We start from the raw sequence: 12265 nt of genomic DNA on the forward strand, positions 1-12265 counted from the left end.
CTGAAAGCTTAGCTACTGTCAAAGGTTGATAGCTAAATATACCTGAGAGAAAATGACATTGTATCCTATTACTGCAAAGCAATGTCTGAAGAATAACTAAATCTGCTTTGGAATTTGATTTATGTAGTTATCAAGAGTTTTGAGTTAAGTCTAGACTACTTGACAGTGTGTGCTGTGCACATTACTTGATTTTACACGTCTTGCTGGAGAGGAAACAGAAGCCTCTGTTAACCTATAATTACTTATTCTCCTTTGAGTGACACATCTCCTGCCTCTCCTCCTGAAGATATTCTGCAATGAAATGAAGACCGAGAAGAGAGAGGGATGGTAATTGATTGTCACATTTTCCACATGCACATGTCAATGACCTCATTTGAAGTTCTAGACAAAGGAGTGCACTGTCACATCTCGGGAGGGTCACTTCAGTTTGAGCTACCGACAAGCCATAGTTTTTCTCATTTTGCCTCTTGGCATATTATTAAGTTATTGTGCCAATGTATAAGATAAGATGGAAATAGAATCTCTGATCTAAGTAAAGGTGTGTTGATCTTGTCAAGTGACTGTTTCTTCTTGCCAATAATATACAATTATATTTTCAATGTAATTTCCATGCACCACCTTTGCTGCATCAGTTACAAAAAAAGTGACCTTTTCCTGCAAGGTGTATTACAAGGAGATTTGTGTCTCGTTGAGACACACGTCTTCACGATTTCATGCAATTTTCTGTTGCTTGATGCTCAGTTTCACCTAGAAGTGTTGCCTGTTTGTGATATTGCGCGTAATAATGGTGCTTTAAGTGTGACTTAATTCTAAGATAAGGATGTTTGACGATATGACTCGCTTCACAGGAGATGCGTGCGTGCGTGCGTGCGTGCTTCCACCTGCAGTGAAGCAATTTTCACTCAGGCAACTGAATATTATAGATGCGTACATACCCACAGAATACGCAAAGACACACGCAAGTGTTTTCCACTGAGGCTGATCTTGATGTACAGATTAGGATTGAATATTTTCCCAGTATTTTACAAATGATCCATCCCGAGAATAAATCACTTTTGTCCCATGTAACCCAGTATTGCCTGCCGAAACTGGAAATGTCATTCAAAAGCATTATGAAGCATATACATAGGCCTATGTCCAGATTTGATTAGAGCTTTGATCGAAAATTCAAGCCTGATCCTACCTGAGCCTGATGAGACATACATTAAATACATTTTATGAGTCCAAGCCCAAAGCAGACAATGATTGTGCTGTTATCCATATGTGATATACTGCAGGCTACTGCACATTATGCATGACAGAAAAACATAGAAGCCCATAGATGTAGCTAGCTATATGCTCTCTTGGGTAAATTAGCTCCAGTAGGCTAATATTTTTTTAATTGGGAACTGTATTACTGCATTATATGGACTGGAATTACACACATCGTTCAAACCATGACCAAGCAGGGAGAGAACATGCAGCCTACAGAAGTTACAAGTAGAGGCTAGCGAATTTTATTTTAAGTTTGAACATAATGGTCCCTATTTGTGTTTTGTATGCTGATTATGCCGTACCATCACAAGGTAATGTTGCTGAGAATGTCTACTTCAGCATCATTGTGTAGCATACATACAGCTCCATTCAGTGCATTGTAACTAATGCCTAACTTGGCTCACTCCTACTATAGAGTATCACACTCAGATACACATAACAGCAGCGCCATCTATTGGCTTGGCGACATCTCGTAACATTTGAACTCCTGGACTCATAAACAGAAGAACTGCCAGTAAAAACATTACACTGGTAACCAAAACAACTGTGTTCTTATGCAAGCACCTTCAATAAGCATAAATGTTAAAGTCCATAAACAGGCTACTCTAATCTGCCTCTCTCTCTTACAAAAAAATAAAATACAAAATATAACCTTTTAGAATAAACGGTTCTGGTGTGTCTCAGAGTAAGATTTTCAGGCAGCGGGAACTGCTTCCATATCAGCAGCCTGTTCACTACCTGCCTGGTTGGCGGGTTCGTTCCATAGTCCCCAGTCATCCTCATCTATGTTTGTTTGGATGGGGATCGGGGGGGGGGGGGGGATCCTGAGTTGTTCAGACACTGGATGAATCTCTTTTCTGTTTCTGCTGTATATATATTTTTTTACCGTTCATTAGTACTTCATACGACCCCTCCCTGAGTTGATCAGTGCATATGCTCAGCATCCAAGTGCTAGCTGAGTTGTTTGGGTAGGAAAGGACGCGTACGGTTTGTCCTTGGATGATGTCGGGCATGTCAGAGGCATGTGTGTCGTCGTGGTGTTTTGCTGTCAACCTTTTGGCTTGTTTTCTTACTATGACATTTTGTACCATATTGGGGTTTGAGCAGTTTTTTTCACGGTGGGTGGACACGTTGTACAGAAGAACTGTTAAGTCCCTCTGGATAATTCCGCCATGCCAACACTGCTCTCCATGGTTATTCGCCATCCATCGCAGCCTTTTTTTAGGAGACATTTGGCAATTTCCACAGCTTTGCCATTGCTTTGGCTGTGATACGGTGTTTAAAGTCCCACTCATCAGCACATTTTTGAAAATCCATTCCGGAAAAGTTGGGGGGGGGCATTATCAGAAACAACAGTGTGGGCAACGCCATGTCTGCTGAACTGCTTTTTGTAGCATTCAATGATGGTGTCAGTCAACTCGTCGAGCTCCATAGTAATAATCCACCACGATGAGGTGGTTGCTTTTGTTGACTATGTGCAAGTCCATCCCGACCTTGGGCCATGGGATGGGAGGGATTTGCTGGGGGATGAGTATCTTCTTTTGTTCTCTCTTCTGGATGGAGTTGCAGGCGGCACATTTGCTGATAACGATCTTTACGTCCTCTGTAATCCTCGGCCAGAAAACCGCAACAAAGTCCAGAGTGGATTTTGTTGAGAATTTCAGTGCGCATGAAGACCCTGTTTCCTTTGAATATCAATCAGTTTTCTGTGGTGAGCTCCTCTTTTGTATGTCCAGAAATCTTTCAGCGTGTGACTCACAGCCTCTTTGGTTCCAGGCCAGCCGTTGTTTATTTGTGTGCCCAGAGCCTGAAACAGTGGGTCCTGGGAGGAGTGTGCATTGATTGACTCCATTGTCTTAGTTGAGATGTTGACATCACTGGTGTGATCCACCTGTTCCAGGTCAGTTGTGACCAGGCCCATAGCGTATACCGTGGCTGGTGTTTGCATTTGTCTGTGCTCTGTGGTTGATTTGAGCTTTTCTGGACAGGAAGTCCGCTACATGTAGTTCTTTGCCTTGTTTGTATTGCACGTGGAGTTGGTATCTTTGTAGCCTTAGTGCTATGGTGCTGTCGCTTTGATGCTGCGAGTAGGTGACTTCTTGAAGATTGTCTCGAGCGGTTTGTGGTTGTTTGTGGTCGCTGTGTGTTGTTATGAACTCTCTGCCATGCAGATACTGGTCAAACTTGTCACATGCAAAAACGATGGCGAGATTCTTTCTCAATCTGTGCATGTCTTTGTTCTGAGTCAATGTTCTGGAGGCAAATGCAACAAGTTGTCCTTTCTGCGCCCAAACCTGTCTCACTGGCATCACACTGCAGTATGACTTCAACATTCAGGTCGTACTATTTGAGCACTGGGTGTTGTGGGACTAACTGTTTGATAGTCTCAACTGCTGTGTCATGCTGTGGTAGCCATGTCCATACAATGTCCGTGTCAGTCAGTCTTCTGAGCGGCTCGCACATATCAGATAGGCTTGGCATGAATTTGGCGAGATGGTTCACAAACCCCAACAGCCGCTGTAGTGACTTGACATCGGTCGGTGTACCCATGTTCTGAATGGCTGTTATTTTCTCTGGGTCAGGGCGAAGGCCCTCTCTGGTGAGAAGATGACCCATGTATGTCACACTTGGTAGCTTCAGGTTGACATCTCTTTTCTTCTCCTGTCAAAATCTGCCATCGCCTTTCCGTGTGTGTCGCCAAATGCATTGAGTAGAATGTAATCTGCAATCACACTCACTCCTTTTAGTCCCTGTAGAGCTTCACAGCGTGTGCACTGGTATTCTTCTGCTGCTGGCGTGATTTCAAATGGCATTCTCAGCCATCTATACCTGTCTACAGGTGTCCAGCATGTTGTTAGATGGCAAGTCAAACTTGATGAAGTGAGCAGCTACTTCCGGCGCCGACAGAGATGGCCGCCTCGCTTCGCGTTCCTAGGAAACTATGCAGTTTTTTGTTTTTTTACGTGTTATTTCTTACATTAGTACCCCAGGTCATCTTAGGTTTCATCACATACAGTCGAGAAGAACTACTGAATATAAGATCAGCGTCAACTCACCATCAGTACGACCAAGAATACGCTTTTCGCGACGCGGATCCTGTGCTCTGCCTTACAAACAGGACACCGGAGTGGATCCCATGCAGCGACCCAAAAAAACGACTCCGAAAAAGAGGGAAACGAGGCGGTCTTCTGGTCAGACTCCGGAGACGGGCACACCGTGCACCATTCCCTAGCATTCTTCTTGCCAATGTCCAGTCTCTTGACAACAAGGTTGATGAAATCCGAGCAAGGGTAGCATTCCAGAGGGACATCAGAGACTGTAACGTTCTTTGCTTCACGGAAACGTGGCTTACTGGAGAGACGCTATCCGAAGCGGTGCAGCCAACAGGTTTCTCCACGCATCGCGCAGACAGGAAAAAACATCTTTCTGGTAAAAAGAGGGGCGGGGGCGTATGCCTTATAACTAACGTGACATGGTGTGATGAAAGAAACATACAAGAACTCAAATCCTTCTGTTCACCTGATTTAGAATTCCTCACAATAAAATGTAGACCGCATTATCTACCAAGAGAATTCTCTTCGATTATAATCACAGCCGTATATATCCCCCCCCAAGCAGACACATCGTTGGCTCTGAATGAACTTTATTTGACTCTTTGCAAACTGGAAACCATTTATCCGGAGGCTGCATTCATTGTAGCTGGGGATTTTAACAAGGCTAATCTGAAAACAAGACTCCCCAAATTTTATCAGCATATCGATTGCGCAACCAGGGGTGGAAAGACCTTGGATCATTGTTACTCTAACTTCCGTGACGCATATAAGGCCCTGCCCCGCCCCCCTTTCGGAAAAGCTGACCACGACTCCATTCTGTTGATCCCTGCCTACAGACAGAAACTAAAACAAGAGGCTCCCACGCTGAGGTCTGTCCAACGCTGGTCCGACCAAGCTGACTCCACACTCCAAGACTGCTTCCATCACGTGGACTGGGACATGTTTCGTATTGCGTCAGACAACAACATTGACGAATACGCTGATTCGGTGTGCGAGTTCATTAGAACGTGCGTTGAAGATGTCGTTCCCATAGCAACGATTAAAACATTCCCTAACCAGAAACCGTGGATTGATGGCAGCATTCGTGTGAAACTGAAAGCGCGAACCACTGCTTTTAATCAGGGCAAGGTGTCTGGTAACATGACCGAATACAAACAGTGCAGCTATTCCCTCCGCAAGGCTATCAAACAAGCTAAGCGTCAGTTCAGAGACAAAGTAGAATCTCAATTCAACGGCTCAGACACAAGAGGCATGTGGCAGGGTCTACAGTCAATCACGGACTACAGGAAGAAATCCAGCCCAGTCACGGACCAGGATGTCCTGCTCCCAGGCAGACTAAATAACTTTTTTGCCCGCTTTGAGGACAATACAGTGCCACTGACACGGCCTGCAACGAAAACTTGCGGTCTCTCCTTCACTGCAGCCGAGGTGAGTAAGACATTTAAACGTGTTAACCCTCGCAAGGCTGCAGGCCCAGACGGCATCCCCAGCCGCGCCCTCAGAGCATGCGCAGACCAGCTGGCCGGTGTGTTTACGGACATATTCAATCAATCCCTATACCAGTCTGCTGTTCCCACATGCTTCAAGAGGGCCACCATTGTTCCTGTTCCCAAGAAAGCTAAGGTAACTGAGCTAAACGACTACCGCCCCGTAGCACTCACTTCCGTCATCATGAAGTGCTTTGAGAGACTAGTCAAGGACCATATCACCTCCACCCTACCTGACACCCTAGACCCACTCCAATTTGCTTACCGCCCAAATAGGTCCACAGACGATGCAATCTCAACCACACTGCACACTGCCCTAACCCATCTGGACAAGAGGAATACCTATGTGAGAATGCTGTTCATTGACTACAGCTCGGCATTCAACACCATAGTACCCTCCAAGCTCGTCATCAAGCTCGAGACCCTGGGTCTCGACCCCGCCCTGTGCAACTGGGTACTGGACTTCCTGACGGGCCGCCCCCAGATGGTGAGGGTAGGCAACAACATCTCCTCCCCGCTGATCCTCAACACTGGGGCCCCACAAGGGTGCGTTCTGAGCCCTCTCCTGTACTCCCTGTTCACCCACGACTGCGTGGCCACGCACGCCTCCAACTCAATCATCAAGTTTGCGGACGACACAACAGTGGTAGGCTTGATTACCAACAACAACGAGACGGCCTACAGGGAGGAGGTGAGGGCCCTCGGAGTGTGGTGTCAGGAAAATAACCTCACACTCAACGTCAACAAAACTAAGGAGATGATTGTGGACTTCAGGAAACAGCAGAGGGAACACCCCCCTATCCACATCGATGGAACAGTAGTGGAGAGGGTAGCAAGTTTTAAGTTCCTCGGCATACACATCACAGACAAACTGAATTGGTCCACTCACACAGACAGCATTGTGAAGAAGGCGCAGCAGCGCCTCTTCAACCTCAGGAGGCTGAAGAAATTCGGCTTGTCACCAAAAGCACTCACAAACTTCTACAGATGCACAATCGAGAGCATCCTGGCGGGCTGTATCACCGCCTGGTACGGCAACTGCTCCGCCCTCAACCGTAAGGCTCTCCAGAGGGTAGTGAGGTCTGCACAACGCATCACCGGGGGCAAACTACCTGCCCTCCAGGACACCTACACCACCCGATGTCACAGGAAGGCCATAAAGATCATCAAGGACATCAACCACCCGAGCCACTGCCTGTTCACCCCGCTATCATCCAGAAGGCGAGGTCAGTACAGGTGCATCAAAGCTGGGACCGAGAGACTGAAAAACAGCTTCTATCTCAAGGCTATCAGACTGTTAAACAGCCACCACTAACATTGAGTGGCTGCTGCCAACACACTGACACTGACTCAACTCCAGCCACTTTAATAATGGGAATTGATGGGAAATGATGTAAATATATCACTAGCCACTTTAAACAATGCTACCTTATATAATGTTACTTACCCTACATTATTCATCACATATGCATACGTATATACTGTACTCTATATCATCGACTGTATCCTTATGTAATACATGTATCACTAGCCACTTTAACTATGCCACTTTGTTTACATACTCATCTCATATGTATATACTGTACTCGATACCATCTACTGTATCTGCCTATGCTGCTCTGTACCATCACTCATTCATATATCCTTATGTACATATTCTTTATCCCCTCACACTGTGTACAAGACAGTAGTTTTGGAATTGTTAGTTAGATTACTTGTTGGTTATTACTGCATTGTCGGAACTAGAAGCACAAGCATTTCGCTACACTCGCATTAACATCTGCTAACCATGTGTATGTGACAAATAAAATTTGATTTGATTTGATTTAATGTCCATCTTTGGCATCGAGTACTGAAAAAACCTTTGGGTTGGATATTTCTGGTAGAATATTTTCTATTGTGGGCATCTGGATTTGTGATCTCAGTAAGGCTTTGTTGTGTGCACTGGGGTCCATGCATATTTGTAGTTTATCAGGTTTTTCAATGACAACCATGTTGCTGATCCACATTGTTGGCTCTGTGACTTTCGTGATGTCTGCACTGTCCATTGAATGTATGGCCTTTGTGATCCTTTCCTTCACAGGTATCCGTCTTGGTAGCTGCTGCACAGGCCGGGCGGCATTGTCTACTTCTAGGTGTAGCTCTCCATGAAGGAAGCCAAGCCCATCAAACATGTCCCTGTACTTGGAGATGATCTCAGTTGTTATGATGACCTCAGTGGATGTGGTGCTTGGGGTGTCGACCTAATGTAACACATGATCTGCTTTGAGATAGGATTGTCCTATTGGATTTGTCAGTGTGCCATCATATAGCTTGTGGGTAGCTTTGTTGGGTAGGACAACTGTATTGCCATCTTGTATGACTCACTGTAGGTCCCCATAGATTATGTCATTCACTGTTGATCCTGTGTCTAGTTGACATTTAATTGTATGGCTGGAGTCATACTGTGTCAATTGCTCATCACTGAGTGGAGCTAGCTTAAGGTTAGTGAATAACCTGCGAGATGTACCACATTTCATCTGTTGTTTGGTCATCTGACTCGTTATCTTCCTCTAATAGATTGAGTTGAAGTTTGTGTTGTCTGTTTACGAACATATGTTTGGCCTTTTGATTCTGAACGTCGCTCACGGGCGGTATAATGTACAGGCTCTGGTTCACCTCCACCAATTTTCCTGATTTGCATTGGTGCTTGTTCACTTGAACGACACGTCTATGGGTTTGTTCAGTGTTCGGTTTGGTTCTCTGAGCATGTCACAGACGTCTGCTACTTCCTCAGATTTGCAGTGTACTGCTCTGACGTATCACATTGACTTTGTTGACAAGCATTAAACATGTACCTCTTGTAGATCACGTTCCTGGAAGGCTCCAAGTGTTTCTGTAGCGCCTCTATAATTTTTAACGGGTCAGTTTTCTCTGCTTCAGGCATTCGTTTCGTATCACAGTTAGCAAAGTTGCTATGCAGACTTTTTCTTCCTTTTTGTCCAGATTGATAGCTATCTTATAGTTTGCCCATTTTTTTCTGAATAAATGTCCAGTTGTATGTATTGCCTGTCATGTCCATAGGCTCTGGTGATGGAATTACCTTGTAAACCACTGTTGTCGTTTCTTATTATAATTCTTTGTTGTTGTAGCTGGTTAGCTAGTTGGTACATTCCTTCCTATTGAGCATTTATCTGTGTGTCGTTTTGATATTTTGATTCGTCAAGGATATATGTATTTGGTTCTGACTTCTGATACAGTAAGTATCAAAGTAAAAGTATAACTCATTTCAAATTCTGTATATTAAGAAAACCAGACGGGACAATTATTTTTCTTTTTTTTTTCTTGATGGACAGCCAGGGGCACACCAACACTCAGACATCATTTACAAACAAAGCATTTGTGTTTAGTGAGTCCGCCAGATCAGAGGCAGTAGGGATGACCAGGGATGTTCTTTTGATAAGTGTGTGATTTTCCTGTCAAAATCCTGTCAAAATGTAACGAGTACTTTTGGGTGTCAGGGAAAATGTATGGAGTAAAAAGTACATTATTTTCTTTAGGAATGTAGTGAAGTAAAAGTTGGCCAAAATATAAATAGTAAAGTAAACTACAGATAACCCCAAAAAACTACTTTAGTACTTTAAAGTATTTTTACCTAGTACTTTACACCACTGAACACCATTGACCTTTAACCGCTAGAATACCTTCCGCTTTGTAATCGTTAAGTGTGAAAAGTTGCTGGTTTGAATCCCCGAGCCGGCTAACTGAAAATATGTCGATGTGTCCTTGAGCAAGGCACTTAACCCTAATTGCTTGGATAAGAGCGTCTGTTAAATGACAAAAAATATTTAAAAAAATACATACCCCAATGTCAGATTGATCACACTGTGGATCAATACTCCCCAAAGATTGATGAATCTTTCCTCTGGACACTGGAGTAATCACTGTTGCAGTGACATCCTGTCTGAGTGACAGCTCAGTCAGAGAATTGGATATAATGACGAGATACCCATGTCTCCTCTAACGATGGGATTTGTTGTCCACAGAGTGGAATGGCGGGTGTCAAGCTCCCGCCTATTCCTCTCTTCGGATTAGTGGAGGCATCTCGTTATTTGAATACCTGTTAAAAATCTTCGATGTGGGGTGTTGACCTCAACCGCCTGTATAGTAGATAGTAAGATGCTATGCTAGCCTTATGAATGTGCTTAGACCATCTCGATTTCAACAGGGGACAACTAATATAAAGTGTTTTTTTCTAAAAGTTTCCGGGATGTCACGTGCATCACACTTATATCAGTACACTCATAACAATTTAAGCATTACTTAACTTCTATTAGATCAAATAAGCCTCACGTATCAAAGTAGCAATTAACGTTTATCTTGACTAAATTCGACACTCATTGCCCCCCATACAAAAACTCCTCACCTGCTTAATAATAATTAAGGATCTTAATGCAGACAGATTTTGGGAAGAAATAGGGCTCTTGCTTTGCCTCAGTCCCCTGAGTGGGCGTGGCCCAGTCCCCTGAGTGGGCGTGGCCCAGTGGATATCAGCTGGCCAATCCCCATTCGTTTCCTGTAGGGTGGAGATGACATCAATGTTCTCCTTGACTGGTGAGTGGGAGGGATAATGGTGCTTTCAAGACAACTGGGAACTTGAGGTCAAATCATGACGTCAGTGATCTTCAAGTAGGAAAGTTGGATTTTCAGACTTGGAATTCCGAGTTGGATGACCATTAAAAATGTTTTTTCCCCCGAGTTCCCAGTTGTCTTGAATGCACTGAAGTCAGAAGTCAGAGATTTCTGAGTTTCCAGTTGAGATTTCTGAGTTTCCTTAGCTCAATTCGGGTTTCCTCACATCCTCGTCTCCTTCTCAAAACACATTGGACAAGATTTGCAGAAAGACAAATTGAGATTGAGCCCTTGTCTTGTCCCACACCACATAGTGATGAATAGTCCAAGCAGATACATCTTCTGGGGCTGTGGGTAGGCTGTATGCCACTGCAACGCAGTGTTGAAGCGTCCCTACAGCCTGGGTTTCAATCCCAGGCTTTGTCACAACCAGCTGTGACTGGGAGTCCCATAGGGCGGCACACAATTGGCCCAGTGTCATCAGGGTTAGGCGAAGGTTTGGTGGGGGGAGGCTTTACTTGGCTCATCACGCTTTAGTGACTCTTTGTGGTGGGCCGGGAGACTGCAGGCTGACCTTGGTTGTCAGTGAAACAGTGTTTTGTCCGACACATTGGTGCAGTTGGTTTCCGGGTTAAGCAGCGCAGCTTAATGTGTCATGTTTTGGGGGACGCATTTTAATTTTTATATTTTACCTTTATTTAACTAGGCAAGTCAGTTAATTAAGAACAAATTCTTATTTTCAATGACGGCCTAGGAACTGCCTTGTTCAGGGGCAGAACAACAGATTTTTACCTTGTCAGCTCGGGGATTCGATCTTGCAACCTTTCGGTTACAAGTCCAATGCTCTAACCATTAGGCTACCTGCCGCCCATGACTCCCATGACTGTGGCCAAGGAGGTGTCGAGGTGCGTACATGCCGGTGTGTGTGTGTGTGTGTGTGCGTGCATGCCTGCCTGTGTGTGTATTTGGTTATAAGAAGGAGGCTGTGTCGTCAGGCCAGCTCAGCCTTGGATACTCTTATCGTCACACCTTGGCACAACAAATGAACAATGTGCGTGAAAATGCCTGTGTGTGTGTTTGGGGGTATAATTAAGCAGCCGGACATATTGGTGGAATCAGCTTCCTATGTGAGCGATTTCTGTTGCGTTGTTACACATTGACTCCTTTACAAAAAAAGATTGCAGTAAAAGTGCAGTAACTGCAGTCAACTGTGGTATTTTGGACTCAGTAATTGCAGTTATACTATCCAACTCTAACTGCAGTTACACTGCAAAATTACAGCAGTAAAAAAAACTGGTTAATCGGCTAAACAGTGCTTTCTAATGGCTGTCTAATAATATTCTCCCATTCAATTGATGTCTCCTTGCTCCTTAGTCATGTGACAGGGGTCAGGAGGACTCCATTGTGGTGCCGCTAGAGTTGGTGCTGTGATTGATTGGCTGTTTATCACCCTTGGTATTTAGCTGCCACACTCCGAAGGAGGAAAAGAAATGTGTCCCTGTATAGAGAGGGCAAGCCTGTCCCCTCTCTCCCACCTCTGATGTTTCGGAGCTTAGCTGTAGATAAAGGAGTGGTAATGCATGCATGTCTAGAATCTCATGAATTACTGGGGGAGACCAGGCACAGGTCAGGTTATTTAATCTACCTGGAGCGCCTTGTTTCATTCTGCTCCACTCCCACCGAGCTGTGATCAATACTGGTCCGATGCTAATGTCGACTTGGTTGAGAATCCGTCCCGAGAAAAAGAGGCCCGGGAGAATAACAAAGCCAAAGCCTGACCGGAATTAAAAATCACTATTTTGATAGTTTGTCCACATTCTCCACAACCCCCCTGCAGGCCAGACATTAAAGTAGTCATTT

This window comes from Oncorhynchus clarkii, chromosome 24, assembly GCF_045791955.1.
Source record: "Oncorhynchus clarkii lewisi isolate Uvic-CL-2024 chromosome 24, UVic_Ocla_1.0, whole genome shotgun sequence".
Classification (NCBI taxonomy): Eukaryota; Metazoa; Chordata; class Actinopteri; order Salmoniformes; family Salmonidae; genus Oncorhynchus; species Oncorhynchus clarkii.